Source organism: Manis javanica, chromosome 2 (assembly GCF_040802235.1).
Source record: "Manis javanica isolate MJ-LG chromosome 2, MJ_LKY, whole genome shotgun sequence".
In the NCBI taxonomy this organism is placed as follows: domain Eukaryota; kingdom Metazoa; phylum Chordata; class Mammalia; order Pholidota; family Manidae; genus Manis; species Manis javanica.
Window position 1 is genome coordinate 103,688,592 of NC_133157.1, and position 18,226 is coordinate 103,706,817.

The following is an 18,226-nucleotide window of genomic DNA, read 5'->3' on the forward strand; positions in this document are numbered from 1 at the left end:
TTAGCAAGGCCTAGCACAGATATTACTTGAAAATAAATAAACAAAAATAGATGTATCTGCCTTGATTGACAGTAAGCTCTCGGGGTACCAGTATGATGTCACTGAACTAAAGACTAAAATGATCTCAGGTTGTGATTACAGATATTTAAAACCTAGAATGATGGAAGGTGGTCTTCGCATTCTCTGTCACTCCTGTATCTATTCATTTCAGAGTGTAATATTTTCAAAGGCACATGCAGCAAAGGGAAAGCATTCCAAAAATGTGAGAAAACACAGCATCTGAGAAAGGACTGAAGCTATGAGGGTTGTGTGGTCTGGACCAGAGACATTGGTGTATGTGTGGAGGTCCAGACCATCACATCTATATTTAAATATCTTCGGGAGGTCTCCTATGTTCTCTGTGGTCTCAAAGGTGATATCCAGGAAGCTTCAGAAGAACAAATCTGGGCTCCATAGAAGGAATTATTTAGCACAAAGACAGAGAAAAGGCTTCCTGCAAGAGGATGAGGTCCCCTAACTGGAGGGAATCTAACCAAACCACTTCAAGTCCCACGATCAAGTCATTCTTTGCTGTGTGTTGTTTTATTTTGTTTTCTTGTTTTGGCCCTTGTTAGCTCCACTGTCAATGCCAACATGCATGCTTGTGTGCACTTTGCCTGCCCAACTGTATTCACTCATCAGCCCAAATGTCTTTTCCTTCATATTGTCTTCATTGTCAGGCAAAGATGGGTGCTCCTCACTCCATGCATCACTATATTTATCATTTTTATACCATCCCATCCATGTGCCCACAACTGCTAATTTTCCTTTTTATAGAACAACTTGTATAGTACAAATATTACTCGATGCAAATGTACTTGCCTTTGAAGCTTCACCTCAACAATTAGATAATATATTCTAATATATATTCTAATACAGTGATTAGTGAGTCCCTCCCTATCTGTTGGAAATAATTAGGAAAGGAGGGAACTGGATGTTGGGAATAGAGACAAAGCAGATGAAACCTGAGGAGGATCAGAGAGCAGAAAGAAAGAAACTCCACCCTCAGAAGTTCTTTGATGACCCTGGGCGCTTGGAGGAAGTGAATAGGCACAAAAAGAGGAGATTTGTGTCTGGTACAGATGGCTAGTGATGAGAGGACTAACCTTTCCTGTATTTCAAACTTTCTAATCACCTTGACTTTCTTTCATAGATGGAAAACAAGAATTCTAAAATATTAATCAAAAGTTATTAAATATTTTAAGGGAGACCAAAGCCAAGAAGACATTGTCTTGACTATCTTAGTCTCACATGAAAAATAAATTATAAACTGAACATTTTCTAAAGAACAGTGAATAAGTGAACACAAATGGAAAAAATTAATAGAATAGTGCAAGTTGTAATTTATTTAAGTTTTGGATTTTGCCTTGTTTCTTTTTTCCTTAAATTAAAAACGTTTGGTCATGTCCTATTTCAAAAATTCAGGAAAAATAGAGAAAAATGATAATTACCGACAGACTCATCTACTGGTTCTAGGAAATGTTAGCCTTAACTGAATCTCTGCTTCAGTTATTTTTCTTTTTTAAGAAATAAGATATTTTAGTGACAATGAAGCACTCCATTTCATCCCTCACCCTCTGTCACCAGAGACAGAGAATAACTCAACCATGTTTCACATTTCACATAGACATAAAATTTTAAGCAATATTTAATAATGTTTGCACGTCTTTAAATGTACAAATGTGACAATTATATTAAAAGATTTCCTAATCCTGCAACAATGGGGCCAGAACACTAATTAGGCAAAAAACGTATTCTTAAAATAATTTGGATAGATAGTTTGTTAATATTTTCTTTCAGATCATTGCATTCATGTCCATAATTGTCAACAGCCTACAATCTTGCTTTGTTTTTCCTTACTTGTTCAGTTTTATTGGCAAGGTTACACATATCAAATGATTTGGGGAGTTTTCCTTGTTCTAGTCTTTGAAAAAAGTGGTGCTTATCTGTTCTTTGAAGATTTTGTAATCTTGGCCATGTCTGGCTTGTTTTCTGGAGAGGGGAGTGCAGCAGAGAAAAACTGTAGATTATTAACTCGATTCCTTTCTTTTGTGTTTACAGGTATATTCAATCTTTCTGTTTCATCAACTTTTATGATTGACATTTTCCTAGGAAATTGTCTAGTCTCTAAGTTATTAAACATATCGCTGGAACATTTCCATAGCATTCTCTGGTAGGTCTTAAATTTCCATCTGTAGTCATGTCCTGTCCGTCTTTCATGCCTTCCCTCATCCTATACTTGGTCATTCTCGCCAGACACTGCTTTACCACTCTTTTCAAGGAACCAGCTTTTAGTTTGGTTGATTTTCTGTATTATTACTTTGTTTTCTAGCTCATTAATTGCCATCTTATCTTTATGATTCCTTCCTCCTGCTCTGTGTTTCATCATTGCTGTTTTTCACTGTGTCTGTTCAGCACTTAGATCATGAGTTTCAGTCCTTCTCATTTTCTAATATATGCAATTGAGATTATATGTATTCATTTCAAGTATCATTTAGGCTGAACTCCACAGGGATATTTTTTCCTGTTTAATTTTATTATTTCAAAATAGGTATTCTTTGTTTTGCTTTTATAGTTTTTAATTTTTATTAGGGAGTATTTTAAAGATACAAAAGCACACATTACTTCATATTGAATCATTCTGGAATGTTCCTAGTTCAATATGAAATGACCTTTCTAATATATACTGTTTGGGTAATAATGTTCCCTGGTTATTTTTATAAGAGAAATCCATGTGCATGTCTTATTTCTTCCACTTGAAGATAAAAACTATACCGTAAATAACTTTGCATCATGCATAGTAGGTGCTCAATAAAATCTGGCTGAAGGAATATTTACTAATTCCATGTGACCACATTAAAGATAGTACATTTTGCCAACAATGAACCTTAGCTTCATAGTTAAAAATCATCTGAAAAATACAATTAGCATTTCTATCTCAACAGTTCCTGTACTTGAACTTCCACAAAAGTTCAGGGCAGTTGAACAAACACCACTTCGGGAACTATAAATAAAGCAGCTGAGGTCGGTCCTACTTTTTCCCTTTGCCTGCTCGGTTTCCAACGCGTTGTGTGTGTGTGTGCACCCAGGGAAGGGGCAATTCAAGTCGCATCAGCCGTGCCACTGAGCCGAAGAAAAGCACCACGGAGCCTCCACAGGGAAAATAAGTTGTTGCCACACGAAGGAAAAGATCCAAAGCCTCTAGAATCCACCACCACTGGCTCAACTGCTTCTAAGAATAGCATGAACTGTGGAAAAGAAAAGAAAAAAAACAAAAAACACTGGCACCAGACGCTGATCTTTAATTGTCTCCAGGCTTTAAAATAGAAACAGGCTGAAACGGAAGTGCCCCTGGAAACCCTCTCCAGGCCTCCCTCGGTGCTGATGGGCTGCGGAATGTTGATCGGGCTCCCGGGGTACTGGCTCCAGTGGGCACACGTGCCGACCGTATTTCCAGGCAGGCTGGGCACTCCCACCACCAGGCCCGGCCGGGCAGGTCTCCCAGGGCCCCGGCCTCACCTTTGCCTTCAATTCTCAGAGGTTCTCAGTGGACCTCTGCAAGAGCCGGCCCCTGTGAGGTGAGGGGTTTCCCCTCCCAAGAGTTAAAGTTGTTTGCCAAATGCTTTTCTTTCCATTTCATTTTCAGTCTTAAATTTAGCTTATTGGTTCCCAAATCAGATTTTACAAATAGTTTCCTGTCCTCAAAAAACAACGTTAGCTTTACTACCAGCGAGGCTTCTCAGCCTAAAGGTGTGTGTACCGTTAGATTCCCCCATTCATGGGGTGACTAGCCCTCCACAGGTATATGGGATGAGATACACCACTCTTGGTTGCAGCAGACACACAACTGTGGGGTTTTTTTCTTAAATAATGTAGATCCAATATTAGTCTGAATGCTAGGTTTCTGCCCAGAAACAAATTCTCAAATGTTGGAGACTGCTTCTGAATAAAAGTTTTTAATGCAAAAAGTTCAAAGAATTCAATTCTACTCTCCACTCATTCAAATATCTCAAAAAGATTAATCATTTACTATAAAACAGGTTTCCTCCTTGCAAAATTACTAGTATTTATGAAATCACTCTTAGTTGGAAACATAAAATAAACCAACATTCAAGCTTCTCCCCCCAGAATTCCTAGACAAACACTGTATGTATATTAAAAAAGGTGGTTGGACCCAAACTTGCAGAAACCCAATGCCAATTGCTGATGGGATTATTTCAGATCTACTTCTCCAAAGTGGTTAATTACTTACCTAGGAAGAAGAAATAAAAAGAGAAGAAAATCGAACTGTTTCATGCATATAGTATTTCTGTAATGTCTGGAAGTCAATGGCTGCTTCACAAGGTGGGGGAGGGGAGCGTATACAAGTCATAATTATGGAACATATGTGATGGTCAAGTCCCACATGGCCCTAAACTATGACAGCATGTCCCTTCCAACCCAAACTCTAGTTCTAGAAACACACAGAACCAAAGAAACCTACCACCAAAGGGGGACAGACAGAAATGGGCATAGCCCACCCTGGTGGAGCATTTAAACTGTGGATCTCCCAGAGCCCCTGTCTTTGGTTACAGTCATCAGCCCATGAAGAAATTTATCCTCCTCTTCCCCACCCCAAACACAATTCTCACTATGAGCCTTATCTTCCCAAGCCTGGTTACTAAAGCCAGAGCAGAGATCGACTGTCCTTGACAAGGTCAATGATCAAACATCGCATATACTTGCCACATGCTAGGCTGTTCCTAACTCTGCAATCTTAGAGCATTCATTCGCACATGGGGGATCAATAAATGTTTGTTGAATGGATTGGAATCACTCTTCTGTTTCCTAATATCCAGTGGATCCCTCATAGCAACCACCATCCATCCCTTGGACCTTCTCTTGCCCATGTTTGTCATCAATGCTTCCCTCTCAGGACACTAACTTCACTCACCTTCCAGACCCTGAACTTGCATATGATCTCCAGTCCAACACCTCAGAAAAGCCTCAGCTTTGACTCAACACTCACCTATCAGCTATCTCCACTATCTGACATCTTTTGATCCAGCCACAGCCGTAAATACCCAGCTGTGACCCTTGGAAGATCAAGGAGGCGAAGGATGATGAAGCAGAGGAAGGAACTAACATTTATTTCTCCCTGTGTTACGTGCCTGGCTCTATGCCCAGCCCTCACACATGGTGCCTCTTTTAACTCTGTTTCTAAAGAACACCAGAGAAGAAGATGCTACTCCCACCGCCTGCAACTTGGGGTCAGGAAATAACTCGTACACCAAGATCCCAAGTGTTTTCACAAATGGAAACACTGAATGATTCCTTTAAATTACTGATTTTTTAATTGCCCATCTGAGAATTGATGAATATCCATAATGAAATTTTACTCACAACAAAATGAGAAAAATAAGGACAATGACATATGACTTCCACGGCTGCAATATTCTATTCAAAGGACTATCCTTTGCTGTAGGGCCATAGTGGAACCATAGCTTTTGATGGAGTTAAGCAAAGCCATTCCTTATAATAAAAATTGCATATAGTTAAAAATACCCTTCCAAATCCCTTAAGAAGCTACCCAAGTGAAGTCCAATTTACTATTTCTTAACAAGGCCAGTCACAGTCTATTTTTCCTACAGCATGGAATTTAGATTGCTAGTTCTATGGCTGAGTATGTCTGATGAAACACACGGCTTTCCCTTGAGCACCATGTTGTTCTTAAAAACAAACAAACCTCTTAAAGACTAGAATGGCACTCAGCTGAAGAACATGGGATGCAGGCTTAGGGGACAGAGGGTTCATTGCACACTAAGCCCTCCCGAGAGAGGGGAAGATTCATGCCTTACAGCCCCACCTCTCTCCAGTGTACACACTCTGTGACTGGAGTTCTGGAACGGCAGCCAGACTCTCACACTCCTTAAAAGATTTACCTTTGAATGTATATGATTGAAGTGAAGTCACAAAAGTTAAATGACTGTACGGTATTTTGTTCCTCCATATTCTTCCTCCTCCTGTTTGTGGTGAAAAAAAAAATGTCTTCCTTTCAGGAAATGATGGAGAGAACAACTGAAATATTTAGCAAAAAAAAAAAAAAAATAGTTGCAAAAATAAAATATTGGCAATCATATCAATTTCCAAACTCTTTTAAATAAACTCATTTATGAAGTTTAGAAATCTGAAATGACTGTCATAAATTTAATATTAGAATAGTAAGCAGGTGCCATATAAAACAAGAAAAAAAACAAAAAAAGTATGAAGGTCAAATGCAGATTCCTAAAGAAACATTCATAGCAGCTTTATTAAGACAAAAAATGGTCAGCACACGAAGGGCCATCAGTAGCAGGATGAATAATCATGATACAGTCATATGGGGACTACTACTAAGAATGAAAAGGCACAAAATATTGCTACACATGGAAGAATCTCAAATGCATTATGTTAAGTGAAAAAATCCAGTAGCAAAGGTTACATATCTATTATTTATCTGACATTTTGGGAGAAGGCTAATCTTGAGGGATGGAGATCACTGTTTTGTTTGCCAGGGATTGGTGGGGAAGGAGCATCTGACTCTAAAGGGAGATTTAGGGGTTGGACCCTGACCATGGTTGTTACAGGAATCTATGTGTGTGTTAAACTCATAGCACTGTATACAGAGAAAAAAATGAATTCAACTGTATGTCAATTTAAAACCATTTACATTGAGTGAAAGAAGTCAGATGCACAAAAGAAAGCATAGCACTCAATTCCTTTTATCTGAAGTCAAAAAACAGACCAAACTAATCTGTATTGAAAGAAATCAAAACAGTAGTTAAGTTGGGGTAGTGATATTAAGTGAAAAATGAGAACTTTCTGGAGTGTCAGTTTCTAAATCTTGATCTGCATGGTGGTCAAAGGGCTGTATGCATGCATATAATGTCATTGAACTTGATACTTCAGATTTGTTCACTTTACAGTATTTAAATTGACCTCAGTAAAGTGTTCTAAAAAATGCTTTCTCCTGATGGTCACATAAATATGAAGAAAATTCTCGAACATTCTTGCTTGTTTTCCCACAACTGTATTTTAATCAATACATTTCACTCCCTGAGTTTCTGAGTTTTAAATTCTCTCCCTGGCAGGAAATTAGCTCCCTAAAGAAGCTTCTTAATTCTGTCAAATGTTAAGTACAGAGGCCAGTTCTCTAAGCATATTACTAAAAACAGCCCCAGAGGCCAGGGAACCTGGGCCTTCACTGCCCTCTTTATGGAGCTTTTGTTCACCTTAGCTGAAATAATAAAACTCAAAATCAGGACATGACTTAGTGGAAGCATTGGTAATCCAATGGGAAAATGTTTCTTGGGTTAGAGGCACAAGAAAAGTGCTGTAATAGTTAAGTTAAAAAAAAATTCAAATCTCCCATGTAAGGTATATGAATTACTTTTTTGTTTCACAAAACAAAAAAATGTTTAACTCTTGATTTAAAAAGAAATTAAAGCAATATGTCATTGTTAGTATTCAAGATCTAGAAAATGATACAATAAAAAGCCTTAGCCATCAAAATAGCTGTTAAACAGACAACTTCCTTTCCCTGTCTCAATTCAGAGCCCTCAAGGGGGAGTTTATTAACTTAAGGGGCTAAGTTCACATTAATTAAGCTTAACTGTCCTTGACCACTTAAAGAGCTAATCTGTAAAAAAATGCAACTGCTTTTGGAATCTAGACAGATGATAGGTAGATAGATAGATGATAGATCTATAGATACATATCTACATGTACATAGATATAATTACCAATTTTTTTCTTTATTTGAGAATTTCCTTGCTTCAACCAGACTGCTTCATGCTTCATGAGCGGGTGAACACCTAATGATAAACATTTCCATTCACATGTACAGTCTTCCTCATGTCGAATAAAATTGAAATAAAACTGTAGCATCAGCCTTGTAACTGTAGACACTCCCATCAAGCAGCGGATATTTTTCACCTGTCTTCTGAAGCTGTGTCTGGAACTCCTGGTCTTAAACTGTTAGTTAAGCTCAAGTTGAGTGTCCATGCCAACAAAGAGGGAGCCAGCCACAAAGAAATGTCAGCTGTTGAGTGCCTGTTTCATGTCTTTGACTCCCATTTTGCTTCATTATTCTTCTTGCAGCCACCACAAGCCCCACACTCTGACCAAATCACTCCGGCAGCCTTCTGCTCAAATAAGTGACTGCTTCTCCCCCTGAGTTTTCTTTAATGGGGTAATTAATAAACAGCAGGGTACCGGGAATGAGCCTGGGAGGGCTGGGCTGGGACAGGGGACACAGGGGACCCCCTTTCTGGGCTGACCTGCAGTGGATTTGCACAGCCTAGAACTCAGGGCTATCCCCCTGGAGCTCCTGAGTAGGTTGGTAAGGAGTCCTGGGTGCAGAGGCAGCCCCAAGCCTGATCCCAAAGGGAAGGCAGTGCAAACAGTTTGAGTCACAGTGGGGACCAGACTGCTTTGTTTAATAACTTCAGACAACTCTGTCTGGATTTAAACTCCCACAGTCCTGTCACACTATCCCAAAGATCCAAAGATAAGTCGCCCAGTGCCTTCACAACACATTTCCTCTTATGCGGGAGACAGGACACTCTCTCCCTCCTGAATTGTAACTTTTAACAAAGCCTCTACATTAATTGATGTCTGACCTCGCAGGTCCTTAAACAGGGAATGAATTTTTTTTTTTTAAGTTAAAAAGGGAGAGGAAAAAGAAAAAAGAGCTCCATATCAGTGTGTGTGACCCGAACAGCAAGTGCACAGTTGGGGGACATCTGGAGTCCCTGGGAGGAGAGCACGGGTGGTGCCCTGGTCACCCCACATGGGACAGAGGCAGAGAGATTCCAAGATCTGACACTCACTCACTTTGCTACCTGTACTAAGTGAATCTGGGTGTGTGCCTAAATGGGAAACGTTGCTCTTTCTTCCATGATCACTGAGTGGGCACAGGTACAGTCCCAGACGCCACAATGACAGTCACAAAGTCCCAGGCATTATATTAGGGTCCAGAATTCATGTCCATTCTGGACCAAGTATTGAAGAAACAAAAGCGCTTTGGTAGCATTTACCTCCATGATCTTATCTTTCTTTTCCCTTGACGTGGCTGGCTGACCCACAGCATCAACACATACTCTCCCCCTTCTTCCTGCTTCAGGGTATGCCAGTGCTTGACAGAGAAAAACAAGGGATTAGACAATATCTATTCATTGTCTCTGCCCACCATGGAGAAGCAGATCAACAGATCCTCCTAAGGTCAGGGATGTGGATACTGAATCTGGAAGCTAATAGGGACACTGCTACAGGGCTTGTCCAATCTCAGCAATAGTCTCTGAGCTTACGTGACAAAGACAGACACATAGGTGCAAATCTGCCAGGGACCAGGCTGGCTCCTTCCTTGCGGCCTGCCCCGCCTGTAAAGACAGGGCTTATGGGAGCCATGTCCCACCTTCTCTTGAACCATAACTTGTCCTCCCTGGGGACAGTTGAGCTGGTCCCTCCCTAACACTCACCAGTCACCTCCCTGGGGGAGCAGTAAAAAGGCCTCTGGGTGAAGAACCTAGAGGAACACACACCACAGTCAAAAATAATCTACCCAGCATGGCCAGGGGTGCATCTGTTCTCAATTACAAATATATCTGGAAGCCAGAGATCTTGATTGCAAACAGATACAATGGTACAAAAAAGAACTTTTAGCACATAAGATCTAGTATATACTAAGGGCTATAAGGTTCTGTTAGAATGAATAAGTGTAAGTATATATATATATATATATATATATATATACACACACACACATATACATATATATGTATGTATAAGCACATATATGTGTGTATATATATAAAATATATCATGTTTATAATTATATCTATAATGTATATTATATTATATTATTATATATAATGTATATATACATGTATACTTAGCAGTTCTATACAGCTTATGTTACAATTTATAATTATATATAATATGCATCATAAAAATTATAATTATTATTTATAATTTATATTATATGTGCATATAATTATAATATAATAATATGCATGTATGTTACACTTAACACTTATATATGGTTTATGTATGATTTATATATATTTGTTATTTAGCAGAAGAAAGTCCAGATGTATACATAATATATAATTATATACTATTAAAATATAATTATGTTATATATGTATTATATATAATTATATATTATATATGCATTATATATAACGTATATTTGATATATATGTTATATATTATAGTATATAATTTTATATGTGATATACATAATACAGCAATATAAAATCTATATTAAAATATAATATGTATAGTATATAATATAATGTAATATAATGTAAAATACAATGATATATAATATATATTATATGTGTAATATATTGTATGTTATACTATGTATATGTATATACCAGAAAACTATTTTATCTAATAAAAATACATCGTGGATCATGCAAGTAGACTGAAAATATGTAAGAAGTACTCTCATTTTGTCTCAGTTATAACATTTTAGACTTACCTGAAAATGAGACAAAATTCATTAACATTAAACTCTAAATTTTAGGGACTAAGAATAACTCAAAATTTATATTTATCCAGTTTAACCACAAAAATATACAAATCTGCATTACACATTTGTTTCCTTAAAACATCTTCACAATAATCAATATAAAAACGATAGTAAATCAAAACTCCTGTTCACCTGTAGGGAGTAGTATGGCAAAATCTTGGAAGATTTTTTGTAATATCATCCACCAGACTAGAAAAAGCTATAGAATAGCAGTCTGGAAAGACCTTGCAGTATTATTTATTCTTCCTACAGGTTTTCTTTTACATTTTTTCAAATTCTCTCCATACTTGTACGGCTAGACAATCTTCTACTAAATAGTAAATAAGAATTGTTTCATAACGTTTATGAGGTATTCACAACATGAAATAGAGACATTTCTGATCTATTTTTCTTTGTATTGTGGATTTGTTTCCGTGAAACACCAGCTGCTCAGCCATGTTACTGCTCCTCTTCCAACTGCTTGTCCACAGTGAGCCAACATTTAATTTTTAACTAGATGACCATTTATAAGGAAATCTTTGGGGGGCTCTTCTGCTGTTTAGATATGTCAAGTATCTAAGTATCCAGAGCAATGGTTTTCTTCTATACTGGGTAGTAGCAGCAGGTGATGATTAGGGGGCTCTGGGTCCTGGAAGTCATTCCTACTATCTTGGCATCATCAGTTCCGTAGAGCTGGTTTCTTTGGGGTCATTCAACCACAGTGTGTCTCTCCCAGCCCCCAGTGTCCTCAAGTACATGCAGACTTAGACACATTCATCACAGGGAGATTGTTCTTCAGGCCATGTGGTAACTAAAGCTTCATTTGTTAAATGTTAATCCAAGTCTACAGCAAAAGTACTCAATATGGGGTTATTAAATTTTCTTATTAAATATAATCAGGGAGCTTTGTCTGGACATCAGGTTAAAGCCATGACTGGGAAAATTTCTTCTAAAGACAGAAAAGCAGTGTTATGACTAATAATATATCAACATACTCTGTCACTTGAACTTGAGAGTTCTTTAATCTTAATGAAAAGTATCAAGTGTTGAGTGTGCATTTTACAGTTTACACAGAGCCATGAGCCAAGGGAACTGGTCCAGTATTTCAGAAATGCCCTTCACTGCTAAGCAATTGACTGGGTTTGACAAGAGCGTGACAGCCATTTGCCCCATGTCAGGCAAGGCTCTTGTTAGGGTTGCCTCCTTGCCATTTCTGGACCCTTCAGATTATGACATATCACACTCAGGGAGGTTTCAGAATAGATTCACAGATAATCAAGGACCTCACAGATCATCTGTCCAGATGGTTTATTTTTATAAATAAGAACCTTGACACCCATATAAGTGACATGAATTCTTAAAGTTGAGCACAAATCATAAACCAGGTTCCCAGATGTTGTCCTACTGTGGGAAACCAGAGGGCACATGGATACCAAGGACAGAGCTGTGAAGTGGCCTTTGCTCCCCAAACTGGGGCAGTGGTGGCCCCTACACATTCATACATGGAGGCCTTGACTGTGAACACATCAAAGCAGAGACTTGGAAGTCCTGGAGCATTCCTGGAGCTGAGGGTGAGCACACGTGGTGGGTGACATAAAGGCCAACGAGGAAGGAGTCAAACTTTGAACCACCAAGGACAGGAAGCCAAGTGGGCCTCAACCGGCTCTTCAGGAACAAGCTCAGAGATGTCAAGAGAAACCAGAAACCTGGATTACTTAGAGTAAAATCTCCTAATTTATTAATGCAGGCACCCTATTTTTTAATAAGCTGCTGATCAGTTCTAGCTACTGTAATAAAGTACCAAAAACTGGGAGCTTAACCAACAAATTTTTATTTCTCACAGTTATGTAGGCTGGCAAGTTGGAGAGCAAAGTCTTTTGCTGCAACCTTACATGTCAGAAAGAGATGAGAGAGCTCTCTGGAGTCACTTTTATAAAGGCATTAGACCCAGTCATGAGAGCCCCACCCTCATGACCTAACAGCCTCCCTAAGGCCCCACCTCTTAACACCATCCCACTAAGGGCTAGGATTTCAACACACAAGTTTTGGGGAGACACGAACATTCAATCCAGAACTACTCTGCAAGTTGAGACAACCAATGTTAACAAAAAGTCTTATTCACATAGACATTTATTACCAAACAGCATTTAGATTTATTTTTAAAAAATATTTTCAAGGTTTGGATGTAGGGAATTCACAGCTTTCTGAAGAGCAATCTTTCAGGACTTACTGGTATCAGTAAAAATGGTTTCAGCTATGAGTAACAGCAGATTACAGCTAAAAGTAGCTTTAACCATAAGAAAATGTATTATCTCACCTAACAAGAAGTCCAAAGACAGGGCAGCCCGAGGGTGATGTCAGGGCTCCTGGTATACTTTTCTACAGTTTTCTCCACTTGGATCTTCTCTGTGATTGGCATCAGCCTCAGGCTGGAGATGAGATGGCTAAGACTGTGCCAGACTCACAACCAAAAGCATCTAAAGAAAGAAAATGGATCATTCATTTCTTAGATGGTTTTTAAGGAACTTGGAATTTTCCCCTGAAGTGTCCCCCAAGCCACTCCCCACCCCCCATATGAGCCCCTCTCACTCCCACTGACTAGAGTTCTGTCACCTCCCTGCTCCTAAACCAGTCATTGGTATGCACTGGGCACTCGCTATGATTGGCTCAGGTGAATTATTTGGGGTGACATGGATATTGGGGAGTTTACCACATTAGTCACGACAATATCAAAAACCTTGACCTAACATTTACAGCTCTGAGAGTGTAGCTGAAGGAAAGTATGCAAAGTCTTCCCAAATGGTAAGGGAATGTGCAGCCTTTCTTCACTGGGAGGCTGCTCTGGACAGAGGACCCAAAGCAGTTGGCACAGGCTTAGAAAGCCCTCTCTCCTCGACATCACAGCTCCCTGACCACGGTCTAAAACAGTGGTCCTAGAAACATGCTCCAAATAAAACCGAGTATCAAGCTGTCCTTAAGAAACACCAGAGCTGATCCAGCCATGCCCTAAATCTTTTGGGGACCACAGGCCCAAGGTCATTCCTTGTCCCCATACAGATCCACACACCACCTACTCTGACCCAGTACCACACCTGTCCTAGACCCCTACAAATACTTCCACTTGGCCTTCTGAAACTCCTGGTCTGCCAATTGCAAAACCCTATGTCTTCTACCCTTTCTCTAAATATTGCCTCCACCTCCGTGGTGGAGCTCAAGGCTGAGTGGCTGTCTTGCCACTTCTTTCGCCCCACCAGGCTGGAATCTGGGAAAAGTCTCTTTCTTCCTCCTCAGTGTTGCTCCCAAACTTGTGACCCCTTCTGCGTGCAAGTGCACTGCTCCTCTGAAAAGCTCGGCTTGAAGCCAGACCTGGAGAGCGCATCATGTGGATGCCCTCCATGTCACATCTACGGCCCTTCCATGCATTCCGTCTCACTCCTCGAGGATTTAAGTTCCTGGATCACTGCCTGTGTCTTCACCATTTCTCCTGCCATGATTCACGGGGATTCCCACATCCAGGAAAACAATTCCTCCTAATGAGTTCCCACTTTTAGGTTATGTATTCTGTAGGAAACTTTATGCCCTATTTCTGGGCCACTGCACTTATTCTTAAAATGAACTGTTTGACATTGCTGTATAACCATCAGCTGCCTCTATGGGAAACTCATTTGCAATTAACCTTATTTAAGAAATATCTTGAAGGTACAAAGCATGTCCCTTAAAGTTTCTTGGAAACTCAGGATCTGTTCATTCATGCCTCCAAATAATCCTAACATTTTCACAGTGTTTTGCAGTTCAAAGTGAGCATTAGCCAGAATAATGAACCTATTAATTCAACTGTGTCCTAAGTCTGCTCATAAATTGGAGTTTTGAATTTACAATAGAAGCACTGAATGCTTTTGTCTGATCTCTCTTCATTGTGGTTCCACAGGCCATCCCCCTATTTCAAACATGTCCAGCATAATGAATTTTTTTCTTATTATGGCTGCAATCTGTTTTAGTGTCAGATTCACAGAGACTTTGAGGAGCTTGTTGGTCTCTTTTCAGGCATCAGACCTTTTTGGTGTCTGTAGTGTTGACTGAAGATTCAAAATAACTGGTCTGAGCAGATCTGCAATGCCACTGTGGTATAAACCAGATTAAATATTAAAACAACTCCTTTCTCCTTTTGATCACTGAAGCAAAAGCAGCCTAATATTTTGAAGTATGTTTTTATTATCTTAGTTCAACTTGAAACAAATGCACATCATCCTGAGAACAGACCTCCCCAGAACTTCCCAGTCAGGGTTAGCCGGTGCCCCATCGTTTTGTTTACTGTGAGGTCATTGCCATGCTTTCTTAATTTATCAAGCAATTAATCAGCTGGGAAATAGCTTCCCCAGAGGAGATCTCCACAGTCTGCTCAGAGTCTGAAAATCTCAATAGCCCTTAAGGCAATATCATTTCCATCATTTTATTACAAGAAAGGGGTAAATTGACTTCTCGGTAACATGGAATCACACATACACAGTAATTTAATTTTGCCATTTCCGGATTCTGTTTAAAAAAGTCTACACCCAGCATTCTGGAAACCAGAACAGTGGAGTATTGCAACACATGACTCCCTCCTTGAATGGGGGCCATGAGGCTTACCCTGCTGGAGTCTGATGCTGGTCCTACGGAGAGCACAGGGCACAAGCCCACAGGGTGCAAGTGGGCTTCTTCATGAAGGGACTGGACATCCAGGACTGGGGAGGACAGACCTTAAAAATTAAATGGAACTCTAGGATTCCTCTGCAATGGGCTGAAAAGGACACCCCTGGTTTGGGGCCTCACTCTTTTGTCTCTACTTCATGTAATCTTTCAATGCTTTGGGGTCCTTCCAGAAGGTAGAATCAAAGATGCCCACCCTCCTGGGAAAGCAGGACAGAAGCCCTATGGGGAGACAACCATGAAGAGACACGAATCTGAAAATGAAACAGGATTCTTTTATGAGCCAGATTACTTAATGTCATGTTCATCTTTAAAACTATGCCCTACCCTTTCTACTGCCATTTAGCACTTGTTGAACTCCAGTGTCAGTGCTTAGCCCTGACTCGGTGCTGCCAAGGCTGAAAAAGCAAGCCTGCACGTCCTGCCTGCCACTTCCCAGCACAGGACATGTTTCCCTGTTTAGAAAGCCTGGAATACATCAGTTTGAGTTTAGTGGCAACTTTGTGGCAACTTTGATAAAATACATTTGGAAAAATAATACAGGTAAAAAGCACCCTACCCAGATTCAATTTAACCCGTGCAGATGAGAGATGGTCATGAAAGCATTACGGGAAGCCTCAAGGTTTGCGAGGAAGCTGCTCCAGGCAGCAGGCCAGAAGGCTGGTGGGCTTATATCCGGGGTGTCCCGCAGCAGCCCTCCAAGGATCTTGGCAACAGGCAAAGGTGAAGGGAGAAGTCCCAGTATGGAGGATGCACCTGGCTGAGAAGCAGATATGGCAAGGCAGCTCAAGCCTGATGGAGTCACAAACACAAAGAAGTGGCTGAGAGGCAGAGTTTCAGTGCTGAGGCTGACCACAGGCCTGAAGCCAACTCCAGGATTCTAGAGGGAAAGACAAAACGTGCCATCACATCTAGGGCTGCAGGGCAAAAGACCGGGCTCTGGAAAGAGAGGGCCTCCACATTCTGCTAGTTTCAGCCTTTGTGCATAAAACGCACACATTACTTTTGAAATGAAACACACACACACACACACACAGAGGATAGGAGGAGGGAAGAAGAGAGGAAAGGACTGAGGAAAGGATTCTGACATGCTCACCTCAGTTTCCCGTAAGGCATGAGAGGTCACCATCCACTGTCTCCTTTGCACTTACCAGGGTCCCAAAGGCATATCAGGGATGTTGTCCTTATGGGGCATCTGGACAGATGGCAGCCCACTGGGCAGTTATCAAGGGCATTTAGGGAAGATGGAACAATGTTCTTTCACATCCATATGGAGAGCAGACAGTTAAGTTGTGAGAAAAGTGACGGGTTGGACTGATGGACACGTATTTGCCTAATCTCTGCCCAGAGTGCAGGACAGATAATTGTGTTTTGACTTGATAAGATGCCCTCACCATTTCCACCCACCTTTACCTCCCCACCCATTGTTAGAGGAAAGTAATTTTTTCTAACTCAGCAAAGAAAAGATAAACTAACTGCATATCCATTAAATGTATGTAAAGAAAAAAAGTAAAATCCACAAGGCCAATATTCATATCTTGCTCCACCAGGAATATGAAAGAGAAAGTAAAAACTTTCCATTTTCCTTTAATCATGCGCTTACCCCAGGGTGTGCATTTACTAATCAATTTTTTCAGTTTATTAAGTGCCCACTATGTATTCCGCATGGTGGTTGATGCTGGAAACACCAAAATGAAGAGACATGTCTCTCCTCACCAGGACCCTATATGCACAAGCATAAACTGAAACATAAACGGAACAAGGTGTAAAATGTAGTGGACACACACACAAAAGATATGTAAGTCTGCCTGAGAATTGAGGAAGATTCTCTACAGCAAGGCTCCATCCTGTTATTTTTTAGTGGATATTATTTTCTTAAGCTTAGACTCAACCTTTGTTGCTCTCACATGTCTCACTTATTATCTAAATTTAACTGCTATTAAAAATAAACTGACTTCAAAGCACAAAGTCTTGCAGCAAAAACCTATTCCATCTATTACCCTTTCTCTAGGTCTTCTTGCCTTCTCCACCTCAATGCCCTTTGGTTGAAGCCATTGTGAGCAGGCTCCATCCTACACCCAAAAAGAAACTAAACCCCTAAAACTTGATATGAAAACTACACACATACCAAGTGTGTCTCCCCAGTTGTTTAGTTGTTTTGACTCACTCAAACTTTAATTCCAAGCAGGTATCCAGCCATCCCAGGGGATTTTCAGGACTCACAACTGTCAGTTTCAGGAGCAGGACCATCCCAGGCAAACTAGGACCACTGTTCATCCTCAGTCACCTGATCAGGAGGAGTTCCACAGGTCTGAAGCCTCACATCTCGTTTCTGTAAGGAAGCTTACCTGAGTTCATGATTTCAAGAACAATCATCTCAAATCACTGCAGTATCAAATTGGGTCCTCAGCGACAAAAGGACAAAATGACATTCTTGTTCCCATTCCCTTGACCCTTTCTACCCTTTGTAAGTATAGCCAAAGTGGAAAAAAAAAGACCCTCCCAAGCCTGGCTCCAGCTTACTTCTAAATCTAACCAGACCCGATCAAATGTCTCAAAGAACCACAATGAAAACGAAGAAACAGACAAACCCTTAGGCTGGAAATTGAAGACAAGAGACATAAAAACTCCCAGTTATTGCACAGTCACCACCAAAAAGGGGCTTGGGGCTCAATGCTGGACTGGTTACATCTCCTTTACAGTAAGTTATTTGGGAATGTCTCCTGTTTTAAACTAAATATGAAATTACTCTTGTAGAGCCTTTGTTTGTGTCTGAAAAGTTGACCATTAGAAGTACTGATCGCCTGTGTGAGCGTCAGAGTCTCTTTGACTGGAAAAGAAGTGCCTTCGCTCAAAATGGCAAAGCCCCCCAATATAGATGTGACTTGTCTTCAGCCACTGGCTACCCTTGTTAGAATAGGGTATATCATCCAGCAAGCTGGCCCAGGAAGGAAGTTAGAG

General features: G+C 40.2%; 1 long non-coding RNA gene across 2 annotated transcripts; it reads right to left on the reverse strand.

Annotated features, from left to right (window-relative positions):
- Positions 1-1,409: 1,409 nt before the first annotated feature.
- On the reverse strand, positions 1,410-18,024 carry LOC108399310 (uncharacterized). Of its 2 annotated transcripts, XR_012127934.1 has the most exons (4): positions 15,825-18,024; positions 12,894-13,053; positions 9,096-9,193; positions 1,410-3,287 (listed from the first exon to the last, which is right to left on the reverse strand). It is a non-coding gene; the product is annotated as an uncharacterized lncRNA (long non-coding RNA). The 2 variants fall into 2 exon arrangements; XR_001853618.3 differs by lacking the exon at positions 9,096-9,193.
- Between the last annotated feature and the right edge of the window lie 202 nt (positions 18,025-18,226).